General features: G+C 38.8%; 1 long non-coding RNA gene across 1 annotated transcript; it reads right to left on the reverse strand.

The window, feature by feature from the left end:
• Positions 1–4887: 4887 nt before the first annotated feature.
• Positions 4888–16142, reverse strand: LOC132029436 (uncharacterized). The gene is made up of 2 exons (XR_009407806.1): positions 15709–16142; positions 4888–5300 (listed from the first exon to the last, which is right to left on the reverse strand). It is a non-coding gene; the product is annotated as an uncharacterized LOC132029436 (long non-coding RNA).
• Positions 16143–16434: the final 292 nt, after the last annotated feature.

Genomic DNA, 16434 nt, shown 5'->3' on the forward strand with positions numbered 1-16434 from the left:
ACGATCCGGTGGCATACCAGGCAAGTCCGCGGGGAACACATCCACAAACTCTAGTACCACTAGAACCGAATCAAGGGATGGAGTATCTGCACTAGTATCACGGATATGTGCCAGATAAGCTAAACAACCCTTCTCTACTAGCTTCCTAGCACGAACAAAAGATATTACTTTCTTAGGGAGGGGACTAAGGTTACCCTTTTCACTCGAGTCTAGGTGCCCCGGGCTAGTGTAACGAATGAAGAATGGCAATCAAGTATAGCATAATGCAGGGACAACCAACTCATACCCAAAATAATATCAAAATCTACCATGTCTAAAATCATCAAATCTGCCCAAGTGTTATACCCCATAAAAGAAATTGCACACGCAAGGTAGACGCTATCCACTACCATAGAATCCCCAACAGGAGTAGACACAAAAATAGGGGTATCAAGAGTATCACACATCATATCCAAACCCACAGCAAAATAGGTAGATACATAGGAAAAGGTAGAACCCGGATCAAACAAAACAGAAGCCATACGGTCATAAACGGAGATAGTACCTGTGATAACTGCATTGGAGGCCTCAGCCTCGGGTCTACCTGGGAAGGCATACAAATGATCGCACACCCCTGTCGCCTGCGTACCACCGCAATTCCCGTTACCAGTTTGAGCCCGGCCCCTGCCGCCTCTACCTGCCTATGAACTACCTAGGTTAGGCTGGGCACCACCCCTACCCGCGATGTGACCGACTCGCCCTGCCGGTGCGCGATCCTTACCCCCTCGATCTGGTGCATATGGAGCTCTGATACTGAGTCCCCTGCCCACTCTGTCTAAGTCTGGGGCAATATATCTTAATATGCCCTATCTCACCACACTCGAAGCAAGCACGGTCCAACGTAGGCCGCTGAACAGATGCCGATGAAGCAGTGTAGCCTCCATGCTGACCGGAAGCCTAATAATTTGCCCCTGATGGGCCCCCAGCTGACACCTGCATCGCGGACTGAACTGGATGCCCTGAATAAACCTGTGAACTCTGACCCCTCGAGAAAGAGTTGCTGAACATCCCACCCCTACAAAATATCGAGGAGATGACTTGGGAAGCTGAAGAAGAAATGAGGTCCAGGTATCCGCATTTGTTTTCACTCTCAGAGGATTTTCAGACAGAGACACCATTGTCTTCAGGTGCGTAATGTTTCCTTTCTTATGATTTATGATCGTGTGAGGCCATTATTGTTATTGTTTGTTGTGGCGCTGTGAGGCATTGTATATTTTGGGTTGTTATGACAGGATGGTAGTGGTACAGTTACAGGGAAGACTCTGCCAATTTTTTTGTAAAATCCTTAAGAGTTTAACATTCGAGGATGAATGTTTCTAAAGAGGGGGAAGATGTTACACCCCGTACTTTATACATTGAGTTTCGTCGTATGTTAGCCGATGTGGAGTTAGAAAGTGAAATTTTTGTCAAGGCCATAAGAGATTATACATGGTTATTCCATGTATACGAAGAGTTTAAGTTATGTCTAGCAAGTATCGGGAAAATTGGAAACTGAACGAACCAAAAGAAACTGAGTGTGACAACTAGGCAACTCGACGCCCATTTCAACGGACCGACAAATGGTTGACGGACCGTCAACCCCCACCATCGAACCACTATCAAAGGGTCAATTCTGATCAGGCAATTTGACAGTACCACTCGACGGTCGTCAAGCAGATTGACGGTCTGTCAAGTTGGCCGTCGAAGTGGAGGCGGTGGAAAATTTTCCTTTCTTATAAATAAAGAGGGCCACGACTTGGGTCATTATTTTCACCCAAAAATCAAACCCGTCTAGACTCTCTAAGCTCTGCCAACCATTTCTAATCATCCCTAATCATCCTAAGCTAATTCAAGTGAAGATCAAGCTTTAAAACCCTAAGCTAATTCATGGAAGATGATTGTTCTTGCTTTTAGTTGAAGTTGTGGTGAATTTGGTTTTAAAACAAGATTGCGTGAGTTGAAGTTCTTCAAGTATAAGGTATGTTATTCCCTAAATTACTTATATTGAGTTGATTTAGAGGTTATAAAGTCATAAAGGTGAAAGGAATCATGGTAGGGAAGGTCATAAAGTATTGTGTGGAAATTGTTGATTATGAAGGGATTTTGAAAGGGAGTTTTGGATTGATTTAAGTGTAATTTGAACATAATATTTTGATTAAGGAATTGTTGACATTGTTATTAATGTTTGGGTGTTTTTTAGAAGATTGGTGGAAGTAGAAGATATAAAGGAAATGCTGCCCGATTTTCGTTAGCTCATTTATGAGATTAGTTTGACCTTATACGCGTTTAAATGACTTAACCTTAGTATGAATCATTTTGAATGTATATTTGCGAGCTCGAGCGAATAAGGGTTAAGTAGTTAAGGAGACGACGAGGTATGTTAAGGTTGTCCCTTTCTTTCTTAAGGCATGATCCCATTGTTATGAATTTGCACAAATGACATCCATAAGGTCCCTATTAGTAGAGATACTAGTATCGTATGGTTTTGATGTTCTTATAATATTGCTGATCTTTGTTTCATGATTATTGATCTTGTCTTGTGGCTATTGCTCCTATTTATTGATGTTGATCTCATCTTATGGTTATTGTTCCTTCAAGGTGAGATATATTCATGATGATGTATCCATAATGATAATTGGAGGTTACCGACATTACGTCACTCCGATATATATATATATATATATATATATATATATATATATATATATATATTTTCTCATACCAAGCCGCGCTATAGTCGGTCGGGTACGCACCTATTGTGTGCACCACAATAGTTGGGTACGGATAACACCGAGCCTATCATGGCCGGGTACTGATAACACCGATCCTATATGGCTGGGTACGGTATTATATATATGTATGTATGAAAATGATTTTTTTATAAAAAGAAAGCATATCTGATATCCGCCTTAATAGGCATTCAGATGTATAGGTTATCTCTCTTATCTTTTGTTACTTTCATATCTTATGTATGTGGTTATTCATTACATACTCCGTACATTATTCGTACTGACGTCCGTTTATTTATTGAGGCTGCGCTCATGCCCGCAGGTAGACAGGGAGACGGATCATCCCCATAGGTTGCCTTCTTAGCGTTTGTGTAAGAGCACTCCATTTGTTCCGTAGCTGCAGTTTAGTTGGTATGATTCTTTTGTGTATATATGTATATGGCGGGGTCCTATCCCATCCATGTTATGTTATGCACTCTATGTACAGGCTCATAGACAGATTCATACCGTTAGATGTCTTGTGACCTTCTCGGCCCATATTTTGTTGTATCATTATCTTGACTGCCTTGTCGGCCTGTATATTTTGAGTTTAGCTTGATGACGTAAGTAAGCATATATTTTTGGGCTTGTGTCCCTTCCAGCTTACGATATCTCTTAATTAGTATTATGGCCCACTCAGGTATGATTATGTAACGTATGTATGTCATAAGGTGCTTGGTAGTTAGCTCCTGGTGCCCGTCATGGTCCTCCGGTTGGGTCGTGACATGTTTGTGGGACCCCATTTATCTTTAATCTTTTATTATTATTAGTTCTAGGCTGCATCCCGAAATTAAACTATTATTGATTCTTCTTAGAGGCTTCAAAGAGATAGACGTCATCATTTGTGGGTAGTTGTTGAAGTCATTGCTCGACTTGTTAGGGCATTTTGTCATGCTTAACTGATATTCAGATTGACAAGTATTTACGTCATTTCATATTTCCGCCTATAATTGTCTTTTGAACTAAACTAAGGTTTAATGGTTTGTTAAATATGATATTTGGGGCATTTGTTGTATCTCTACTTTACAAGTTGTTTCCGATGAGATTCCTTGGCATTAGATGCATGTTGTGCCAGGGTCGGGTTTAAGCGTGATAGTCACCCCACCACCACCTACACCACTAGGAGGGAATGTGCTAGACGCCTTGAACATGCAATATAGAATGCTATTTTAGCATAGATGTATAGCTGCATAGGAGGAGGAACAAAGAGTGATTGGCGATAGAGGTAGTCGCGAAGAGAGAAAAGAGGAATAAAATTTGGTCCCAATGCGGCCATACAATTGCTTTTATTCCTATTTTCTATTGGATGAGCTTTTCATCACTTAGTCGCAGTTATGTGTTTACTCTTTCATTTGGGAGAAGAAGGGAAACTTGAAAGAGGATGGAGGATAAAGTAGATTCTGTGAAAAAAAATTAAGGTGTGAGAAAGGAAGTTTTAGAAGATGGGCAGGCCTTTAAAATTTTACAGGGACACATGACTTCAATCTAGAGTAGTACTACTACAACAAATTTGATTATCAGTGACAAATTATGTTGTCACATATAAATCATATTTCGTCACAAAAGGTCTTTTGTGACAAAAAAAATTCGTCAATCAGTCATCAATCGTCCCTAAAACCGGGTCACTAAAAGTATACTAAGACAACTTAGTGTTTCGTCGCTAAATAAAAGTATAATAACTACGAATTTTTTTTTCGTCCCCGAAAATATAGTATTTGTGACGAACTTGTTTTGTCATAAAAAGAGTAAATTTTTGTAGTTAATAGTGTGCTTTCGTCACTAAAAAGATTATTAATGCCGACGAAAATGCCTTGTCACTAACTAAATAAGATAATTAGTGATGAAATCATTTGTCTCTAAATACATATGTATTTGTAGTTGAATATACATAATTTCGTCACTAAAGATTGTCTTTTATGTACAAAAGAAATATTTTGTCCCCAAACACGTAAGTTAGTGACAAATTTGCTTCTACTTAAATGGTTTACAAATTTGAAGTTAAAACTATCATTTCGTCACAAAAAATATTTTTTTTTAGCAACAACACGAAATTTGTCATGATTAGTAACAATTACAATTGTCATTAAATACTATATTAATCTGTAGTCAAAGAATGAAATATATTATTGATAAGGTAATACTGGGAAAAATTTGTCACTAATCCAATCAATTTATAACAAACTAATACGTCATGTGACCAAAATGTAATTGTCCTGAAAAGTACTATATAATCTTCTCACTGTTGTGTATTTCTCCTCTCTAGCAAGTGTCTTCCGTTTGTCTCCTCTTGTGAGTTTTTTCTACTTGTTTGGAAATGGATGACAGCTTCAAGCGATTATTTCCAAATTATTTGATGGCTTTGTTGAGGGAACAACCTTAGTCGACTTCTCTGCCTCTCTTTATCAACTGGAATGTCTAATATAATCTTCTTCTTCTTTTCTCGGACGGTTCTTCTAGCTCTTCCACAACCTTTCTTCAATCCACAACCTTCATTGATTCTAGTCGAATCAACATCTAATTGAAAAAAGATCACTTCAAAATAGTGTATTATACAAAAATGATAATAGTATAATATTAGTAGTAATTTCTACGTTACAACTGAAAACTTTATCTGTTATATCCTGCATTTTGTACGTTGGGACATTCCGAGTTAATGGCGGAAAGTTAAGGACAAGGCTAGTTTCCGACTTTGTTTTAGGGTGCAAGTTGCTTGTAAGTATTATTGGCATGGAATATTAAGGGCAAATTTGGAATTTGAAAATTATTATTTATGACTTGTTGAAGAAGTCTTGTGGCCGTCCAAGTTGGAGTGGACCATGGCCCACATGGATGCAAAATGCATGTGATGAAAAGATGACTAATTAGGTATATAATTCATCTTTGTGACTTGAGAAATTTCTAGAAAATTCAAGGAAATTGGAGAGAAAATAAGATGCACATGACCGGCCATGTGCATGTAATTATATATATATATATATATATGTGTGTGTGTGTGTGTGTGTGTGTGTGTGTGTGTGTGATGACTAAATAAGAAGGAAGTCATCATTTTAAACTCTAGAAATTTCAAGGAAGAGAGAAGGAGGGAGATATGGGGAGGTTCGGCCATGGTGGCCGAACTTGGAGCTCCAAGAGTGGTCAAGAAAAAAAATGTTTTCTCCTAGCTTTCCTACTAATTGAAAGGCCCTCGTTAACGTGGAGTGGTTGTTGGAACAAGGAAACCATTCGTTGTTGCGATTCATCAAGCCTAGCCGAGGGAGAAGTTGAATGGAAAAAGGTGAGGTTCAATCTTCTTTACATGTTTCATAGGAGTTTATGCATGTTGTAAGATGTAGAAATGAATGAAATTCATGAAGGGTTGCATGTTGAGGCTTGGCCGTGTGTATTGTATTGTGGCCGTGTGTGTGTGTGTTGTTGTGTAGGAGTGAAGAACTAATTGTATTTAGCATGTTGGGTGTTGTTGTAATGTGTAGAAATGGATGAAAACCATGGAATTTGCATGTTGTTGTGGTGGCCGAAAGTGAGCTGATTTGGTGTAGGTATATGGAATTAATGTTATCTAGTATTTTGGTCGTCGTCGTTATGAATTCTATGACGTAAAATGAAGGGTGATGATCCAAGTTGAAGTTAAAAACCGTGTGGGCTGATTTGAAGGTTAATGTGACCTTATTATAGTTTCTTGAAATTGTGAGAATAATGTTGTAATGTATGGGATTGTTGGCGTAGTTTATGAATTTGGAAGAAGAAAATGTGTTATGAATGTTCCTAATGGAGTTAGAAGGTTTCGGCTACATTGTATGTTGGATGGGCTGATTTGGATAGTTTGTGGATTGTTGGAAGTATTCTTGAACTTTGATGAAGTGATCTCGGATTAATAAATGAATATGTGAATGTCGATGTTAGCTTGAAAGTATGTAGTTGAATTGAATGTAATTCAATGTCGTCGAATGATGTGGTAAGGAGTTGTTAGTGTTAAAATGCGCTTGAAATTGGTTATTGATGTTGGCTATATGGTTGTTGGTATTGTTGTGGAAGAATTGGCCAAGTTGGATTCTCGGGGTCGTTGAGTTTATAGGGGAGGTGCTGCCCAAATTTCTATGGATAAAGTGAAGACTTGGAATCGACTTCTTCGATGTTTATGGCCAATGGTTGCTACTTAATGATAAAATTGTAGATCGTGAGAAGCCGAGGCGTAAGTTTGGATTAGCTTAGAGGGCGGCCAAGGTATGTAAAGCTCACCTTTCTTTCTTTGGCATGTCTTAGTTAATGTAGGCTATGATGTAATCCCCGAGGTAACTCTACTCCTACGATCCGAGCATGTCCATAATTCTTATTTGCTTCTTGATACCCGTATTCGTAACGTAGTTAAATTATGGTTTTTATGCCTTTGTATGATTGAATATGAATGTGTATAAAAGACCATGTTCGTGAAAGAGTCTGAAACTACGAACGTCCGTAACTTTCATAAAAAGGCTCGGATCGCTTCGATTTGTCCGTAGGAGGTTCGATAGCATATAATGACCTTAACCTCCATAAGCGGGCTCGGGTCGGTTTGATACTTGCCCGTGGGCCCGCAAGACTTTTCTTGTGTAGTTTTAGCGACGTGTTAAAAGCATTTAATATGGCTACCACTCTGACCCCCGAGTACAATTACTTAGTTATCTGTTAAGTTTGTAATAAGGATTTTTATACATCTGATTCTGATACGCGACTATGATGACTAAAGTTCTATTTGACAAGTCCCGAGTAACATTTGACAGAAACTGGATTTGACTATGACTATTGGCTGAGCTTTTAACTGATAGTCCGTTTTGATTGTTCAATGGGATCTGCGTTAATGTATGAAATGAGAATCCATATGCATATGATTTTGATACGTAATCATGACTGATAAAGTTTTAGTCGATATGTTTCCGAACAAGATCCGGAAGAGATTTGATATGATTAATGCTATTGGTTTGTGAATGATAATTTGTTTGATTATTCTGTTAAGTCTGTATACGTTGTAAGTTGCATATAGATCCCACGATTCTGCTCGTGCATATTATTGTTACTTCCTTCGCCGAGTCCCGGGCCGGTTACTATCGTGCGCACAATCCGAAGTATGATGAGCTTCCGAAGTATAATGAGGGCCTAATATGATACGATATGTTACCGAAGTATGATGAGTTTCTGATATTATGGTGTTATGATGTGTCCGGTACGCCGAGCCCCTCTTGGCCGGGTACCGTGGTTATATGATATGATGTGATGATGTGTGACGGAGATGCAGGAGATATGAAACTTCCGAAGTATGATGAGTTGTGGCGCCCAAGGCAGGAGGGGCGACCACGTTCCGTCCGCCGGGTCCATTATGGACCGCATAGGGTATGATATGATAATCTGATGCGATGACATGTTGACTTGATAATGAGATGATCCGATAATATAATGAGTCCGTTCGATGATATGATAATGATGCTATGATAATCGATGACATGATAATCGATGATACGATAATACGATGATTCCGCTTTAATGTGATAATTTGATAATTTGATAATTCTATCTAATGTGATGATATGACAATGTAAGGATTCTGTTTACCGAGTCCCTCACTGGAGGGCCGGGACACGTTATAAGTTATATATATTTTGAAATATGATCAGTTGTTTCAGAACCGGTGGTGGGGCAAACCCAATGGTGGGGCAAACCTCAGCAGGCACGCTGAGTCCCAAAGTGGGGGGTGAGCGTAAGGCAGCCTTAGGCGAATCCCACATTGGTTTAGGCGAATCCCACATCGGTTAATGTCAGCTACTATGATATGTTCTACTTTCCATAAATATGAAACAGAAAGGTTTTTCAAAGAAAGCTAAGTAATTTGGGCATTCTGATTATTATATATGTCTTCTGTACCTCGTATGTATGATTTGTATTTCAGACGCAGGTACTTTGACATTCTGGTCATTATGTTCACTTTCTGTACCCCCTATTTCGGTTATGATCTCGTTTTTCGTATTTCATGCTTTTCATACTTAGTAAATATTCCGTCGACCCCCCTTTCTTCGGGCGCGCGTTTCATGCCGCGCGGTACACCTGTGTGGCTTTGAAGATATTAGTAGAAGATGTTCCGGCGGAATTGGCGAGCCCCATTTTTCTCCGAGTCCGCCGAGTCAGATTATTATGTTATGGTTTCATGTTCTGTGTTAGAGACTTTGCAGACAGTGTCGTGGGTATAAGATGTCGGTTATGTAAGCGGCTATGTAAGCCGATGTACTATGATTACGCATTGTATTATATTAAACTATGTTACAGATTTTATTCGATTAAAAAAAAAAAAGATGTAAAGCATGTTCGTTTTTCGAAAATTTTCCATTATGTAGTTATGATCTGGTTAAGGGCCCAATATGATTATAAATGTTACGATAGTCAGAGGGTTCGCTCGGCCCTAAGTAAGGGTCGGGTGCCCATCACACCCTATCGGATTAAGGGTGTGACAAATTGGTATCAGAGCAGTTCGTCCTAGGGGTGTCTGCAAAGTCGTGTCCAGTAGAGTCCTGTTTATGGTGTGAAGCCGGCCACATTTATAAACAGGAGGCTATGGGGCATCTAGGGTGGTTACTCTTCTTTCACCTCATAGATCGTGCCATAGAGCCAAGTTATAGGAAATGAGATTTCCGGTACTAACTTTTGATTTCGAGGAGAAGGGCGACGAGAAGAAAATGATTAGCGATGTTGGAAACTACAAGGCATGCAGGTAAGCCAAGGTATGAAAGATATATGTCAAGTAAGGTATTGGCATACGATTGAAATGCAAAGTTGAAAACTGAAAAGGAAGGTAAGCAAGAAAGTGTGACACGTGTAGCCGTGTTGAGCATATGAGGTAAATCTAATATTTTCGGACTTTTATGAATACTGAGAGCCCTGTGTGGCTATGATACGATACAATACGATATGATATGTATATATGATGATGGCCCTGTGAGGCACTGTTGGTATTCCTGCGTGCAGGTTTTGGAATAGTAAGAAATACAGAGGAAACTCTGCCGAAATTTTTCTAGAAATAATACGAAAATGAGATGTAAGTTTGGAATATGTTTGAAAAAGGTCGTGTCAATAGTAATGATGAGATTTGACTGAACTGTAAGTATGGCTGCCCTCTAAGAATAAGCTAATCAAGGAGTTGGTGATAATAGTAAATAGGAGATCGAGGGGGATATGGTAATAAGGAATTTGGAAGAACTTGTGCTATTAGGCGATGATGTAGAAAAAAAAACTGGTAGGTTTGAATAAAGTGATATGATTAAGACCAGAGTACGGAGGAAAAAAGAATTGTGACGAATAGGAACGTACTGATAAGACAGCCGGTGATGTGTTGTGAGGGCATCTTGGGAATATGTTAAAGACCCCGACTTACTCAATATTATGTGAAGGAGGTCGTGTGGTGAGGTGGACGCGATCGTACCAGCATTAACGCACCCGACTTTATTAAAGTTTCAAGGTTAAGCGTGCTGGAGTGAGGGAAATTTTAGGATGGGTGACCCCCTGGGAAGTATTTTGAAAGGTTTATAAAATTCAGACATAAGAAATAAAGGAGAAGCTAGAGTAGTCTAAGGAAGATTAGAGTATGCGGAGTGGCCAGAAACCTTACGAGGTCACGTAGGATGGGGCCGATTAGACCGGTGACGAGAAGGAGTTAACGGAAAGAGAAAATAGGAAGAAAGCGAGATAACAGTATGGTAACAGGGTATGACGTGTATGACTGAGGACAAGAGTGCTGCAAGTGACGGGACTGTGAAAGGTTAAGTTATAGCAAGATGAGAAACAAAGTGGAATAAAGGCCAGAAAGTAACTGGTATGGTGCGGATAAATGTGGACGAATAGGATACGTTTTGGGAAAAATGAGAGAGAGATTATGTAGGAGTAGTGTATTCTGGATGACATAGAGGTAAGATGCTAAGTGAACTTTGGATACTTATTGTCGGAATGGAAGTACTGTCTAATTGAGATCGGAAATAAGGATATAGGGCGAAGTATAAACGGATAATGGTATAAGTGCACCCCGAAAGGGGGGAAACGGGTGAGAGAAATATAAGGATGTGTGTTGATATGGACGCCTGGGCTACAAATGAGGCCCTTTACTGAAATGAATTAATAAGATCGGAAGAACCAACAATAAGTGCATAAAAGCCAGGATGGTATTTGAAGCAGTGTAAGAAGTTCTGTAGAGACTTTGAATGACAGGGCGCTAGAAAGTGGATGCGTATAAAGAAAACAAAGGGGGTATGACCAGAGGTTGGTTACAAAGTTGTTCACTAATGCTGTTGCAACTTGTAAGTGTTTAATAAGAAGGACAATGCAGTTGTGAGCTTTTAGAAAAATGTAACGGTGGTTTAAGTCAATTACCAAAATAGGAGTAGTATGGAAGACAGAGGAGATGCGACTATGGTTGAACTAAGGGATCGATAAATGAACTGTATGGGACAGCCATAAAAAGGGAGCTCCCCCGAGGTGCTTGCGAGAGCCCGTAAGACTAGTCGAACATTCGAGGACGAATGTTCAAAAGGGGGGAAGGATGTTATATCCTGCATTTTGTACGTTGGGACATTCCGAGTTAATGGCGGAAAGTTAAGGACAAGGCTAGTTTCCGACTTTGTTTTAGGGTGCAAGTTGCTTGTAAGTATTATTGGCATGGAATATTAAGGGCAAATTTGGAATTTGGAAATTATTATTTATGACTTGTTGAAGAAGTCTTGTGGCCGTCCAAGTTGGAGTGGACCATGGCCCACATGGATGCAAAATGCATGTGATGAAAAGATGACTAATTAGGTATATAATTCATCTTTGTGACTTGAGAAATTTCTAGAAAATTCAAGGAAATTGAGAGAAAATAAGATGCACATGACCGGCCGTGTGCATAATTATATATATATATATATATATATATATATATATATATATATATATATATATATGTGTGTGTGTGTGTGTGTGTGTGTGTGTGATGACTAAATAAGAAGGAAGTCATCATTTTAAACTCTAGAAATTTCAAGGAAGAGAGAGGAGAGAGATATGGGGAGGTTCGGCCATGGTGGCCGAACTTGGAGCTCCAAGAGTGGTCAAGAAAAAAAATGTTTTCTCCTAGCTTTCCTACTAATTGAAAGGCCCTCGTTAACGTGGAGTGGTTGTTGGAACAAGGAAACCATTCGTTGTTGCGATTCATCAAGCCTAGCCGAGGAGAAGTTGAATGGAAAAAGGTGAGGTTCAATCTTCTTTACATGTTTCATAGGAGTTTATGCATGTTGTAAGATGTAGAAATGAATGAAATTCATGAAGGGTTGCATGTTGAGGCTTGGCCGTGTGTATTGTATTGTGGCCGTGTGTGTGTGTTGTTGTGTAGGAGTGAAGAACTAATTGTATTTAGCATGTTGGGTGTTGTTGTAATGTGTAGAAATGGATGAAAACCATGGAATTTGCATGTTGTTGTGGTGGCCGAAAGTGGGCTGATTTGGTGTAGGTATATGGAATTAATGTTATCTAGTATTTTGGTCGTCGTCGTTATGAATTCTATGACGTAAAATGAAGGGTGATGATCCAAGTTGAAGTTAAAAACCGTGTGGGCTGATTTGAAGGTTAATGTGACCTTATTATAGTTTCTTGAAATTGTGAGAATAATGTTGTAATGTATGGGATTGTTGGCGTAGTTTATGAATTTGGAAGAAGAAAATGTGTTATGAATGTTCCTAATGGAGTTAGAAGGTTTTGGCTACATTGTATGTTGGATGGGCTGATTTGGATGTTTGTGGATTGTTGGAAGTATTCTTGAACTTTGATGAAGTGATCTTGGATTAATAAATGAATATGTGAATGTCGATGTTAGCTTGAAAGTATGTAGTTGAATTGAATGTAATTCAATGTCGTTGAATGATGTGGTAAGGAGTTGTTAGTGTTAAAATGCGCTTGAAATTGGTTATTGATGTTGGCTATATGGTTGTTGGTATTGTTGTGGAAGATTTGGCCAGTTGGATTCTCGGGGTCGTTGAGTTTATAGGGGAGGTGCTTTTGCCCAAATTTCTGTGGATAAAGTGAAGACTTGGAATCGACTTCTTCGATGTTTAAGGCCAATGGTACTTAATGATATAATTGTAGATCGCTAAGTTTGGATTAGCTTAGAGGGCTATGTAAAGCTTTTCTTTCTTTGGCATGTCTTAGTTAATGTAGGCTATGATGTAATCCCCGAGGTAACTCTACTCCTACGATCCGAGCATGTCCATAATTCTTATTTGCTTCTTGATACCCGTATTCGTAACGTAGTTAAATTATGGTTTTTATGCCTTTGTATGATTGAATATGAATGTGTATAAAAGACCATGTTCGTGAAAGAGTCTGAAACAACGAACGTCCGTAACTTTCATAAAAAGGCTCGGATCGCTTCGATTTGTCCGTAGGAGGTTCGATAGCATATAATTACCTTAACCTCCATAAGCGGGCTCAGGTCGGTTTGATACTTGCCCGTGGGCCCGCAAGACTTTTCTTGTGTAGTTTTAGCGACGTGTTAAAAGCATTTAATATGGCTACCACTCTGACCCCCGAGTACAATTACTTAGTTATATGTTAAGTTTGTAATAAGGATTTTTATACATCTGATTCCGATACGGGACTATGATGACTAAAATTCTATTTGACAAGTCCCGAGTAACATTTGACCAAACCGGATTTGACTATGACTATTGTGAGCTTTTATGTCCGTTTGGATTGTTCTATGGAATCAGCGTTAATGTAAGAAATGAGAATCCATATGCATATGATTTTGATACGTAATCATGACTGATAAAGTTTTAGTCGATATGTTTCCGAACGAGATCCGGAAGAGACTCGATATGCATAATGCTATTGGTTTGTGAATGATAATTTGTTTGATTATTCTGTTAAGTCTGTATACGTTGTATTGCATATAGATCCCACGATTCTCGTGTGATATTCTCGGTTACTTCCTTCGATCCCGGCCGGTTAATGTATGATGAGCTTCCGAAGTATGATGAATAATATGATACGATATGTTACCGAAGTATGATGAGTTTCGATATTATGGTGTTATGATGTGTCCCGCACGAGCCCCTCTTGGCCGGGGCCGTGGTTATATGATATGATGTGATGATGTGTGACGGAGATGCGGAGATATGAAACTTCCCGAATATGATGAGTTGTGGCGCCCAAATGTTCCGTCCGCCGGGTCCATTATGGACCGCATAGGGTATGATATGATATGATGATCGATGACATGTTGACTTTATAATGAGATGATCGGATAATATAATGAGCCTCGTTTCCGATGATATGATAATCGATGCTATGATAATCCGATGACATGATAATACGATACGATAATACGATGATTATAATGTGATAATTTGATAATTTGATAATTAAATCTAATGTGATGATATGACAATGTAAGGATTCTGTTTACCGAGTCCCTCACTGGAGGGCCGGGACACGTTATAAGTTATATATATTCTGAAATATGATCAGTTGGTTTCAGAACCGGTGGTGGGGCAAACCTCAGCAGGCACGCTGAGTCCCAAAGTGGGGGGTGAGCGTAAGGCCGCCTTAGGCGAATCCCACATTGGTTTAGGCGAATCCCACATCGGTTAATGTCAGCTACTATGATATGTTCCAATTTCCATAAATATGAAACAGAAAGGTTTTTCAAAGAAAGCTAAGTATTTTGGGCATTCTGATTATTATATATGTCTTCTGTACCTCGTATGTATGATTTGTATTTCAGACGCAGGCACTTTGACATTCTGGTCATTATGTTCACTTTCTGTACCCCCTATTTCGGTTATGATCTCGTTTTCCGTATTTCATGCTTTGCATACTCAGTACATATTCCGTACTGACCCCCTTTCTTCGGGGGCTGCGTTTCATGCCGCGCAGGTACACCCAGGTGGGCTAAAGATATTAGTAGAAGATGTTCCAAATGAACCGGCAAAAAACTTCCATTTTTCTCCGGAGTGCTGCCGAGTCAGATTATTATGTTATGGTTTCATGTTCTGTGTTAGAGACTTTGCAGACAGTGTCGAGGGTATAAGATGTCGGTTATGTAAGCGGCTATGTAAGCCGATGTACTATGATTACGCATTGTATTATATTAAACTATGTTACAGATTTTATTCGATTCAAAAAAAAAAAAAAGATGTCAAGCATGTTCGTATTCCGAAAATTTTCCATTATATAGTTATGATCTGGTTAAGGGCCCAATATGATTATAAATGTTACGATAGTCAGAGGGTTCGCTCGGCCCTAAGTAAGGGTCGGGTGCCCATCACACCCTATCGGATTAAGGGTGTGACATTATCATTACAAGTTTAACATATCAATTCATGTATATCACAAAGCTTACATCTACAAGCTACTATACTCGGAAGCATAAACTCTTATTTATGTAGTCATGAAAACAACAATTGAAATATAATGTAACCTATGTGGGCTTTCTCTCATCAGAATTAAACAAGTAAAGTCAATCAAGGATGGTACCATGAGACAAAGTTAATTAACAAAATCAACCTAAAGAAAAATCAAGTCACCTTATTCTTGTGCAAGTTGTATTAACTACTCAAAAACATAAAAGAATGTCATAAGAAAGAGTGTATTTTTTTTTTGGTTGAAAGAAAGAGTTGATATTAGAAATATGCATATTAAAGCATGTAGTGTGACATCTAAAACTAACTATTGCATATTCAAGCAAGCAAAAATTTCCCAAGTATAAGTTGAGATTAGCCTGTAAAAATGGCACCCCGGTCAATACATTTTTTCATGAACAAACCTTTTGATCATTTTCAATTTTCCCCCTTACTGAAAAACATGAATATGAGATTTCTTCAAACCTCAATTAAAAAGTGACAACATATATTTATTGAATAATTAGAAATTTCTTACAGACCTGCTCCCTAGCAAATGCTTCAGCTCCCTTAAATGCAAGATATATATGTGGAGTTTTTTCCATGACTGGCCTAGCCAAAGCTATAGCATTGACAACAATGGTTAGGCCGTAAATTACCCACAGCTTTTTGTATTCACATCCATGATACATGCTTCCATTTCTACTATACCATTGTTGGTTAGAACAAATCCTCTACCAACATTGAAGTATTCATTGTTTTCCAGTTCCCGTACCTGCTTGATCCAAGTTAAGTGCTATCATAACATCAATAAAAGGTGAATCGCGCATTTTACAGAAACCAGATATTTCAAGGCTCCCAGAGGAGCTGAGTTTTACAGGTTCCTCAACAATGTTCCAAAGCACATATACATATCATAACATCACATAAGCAAGTTACTCAATCTCAGAAGCTCGGCATCACAACCAAACCCAAGGCAGTATGATACGCTCAAATTACACCTATTAATGGTATAACGCGGAAGTTGTCAAATATAGTAACCCAACAAGGTTGGGGTTGAATCTCACAGGGAATATGGTGTGAAAAGGTTACTAAAGTCGTCAAATGCTAAATTTAAGTCTAATGTCTTAATCCGATAATTTTGGTAAAAGTTGATTTTTTTATGATTAATTGCTAACTAATTGCTTTGGGTGGTAATTTATGGTAAAAGAAACTAAGGTTGTGTCCGTTAGATAGAGTGTGTATGATCATGGGGTATTGATCTTGAT

Source organism: Lycium ferocissimum, chromosome 9 (assembly GCF_029784015.1).
Source record: "Lycium ferocissimum isolate CSIRO_LF1 chromosome 9, AGI_CSIRO_Lferr_CH_V1, whole genome shotgun sequence".
In the NCBI taxonomy this organism is placed as follows: domain Eukaryota; kingdom Viridiplantae; phylum Streptophyta; class Magnoliopsida; order Solanales; family Solanaceae; genus Lycium; species Lycium ferocissimum.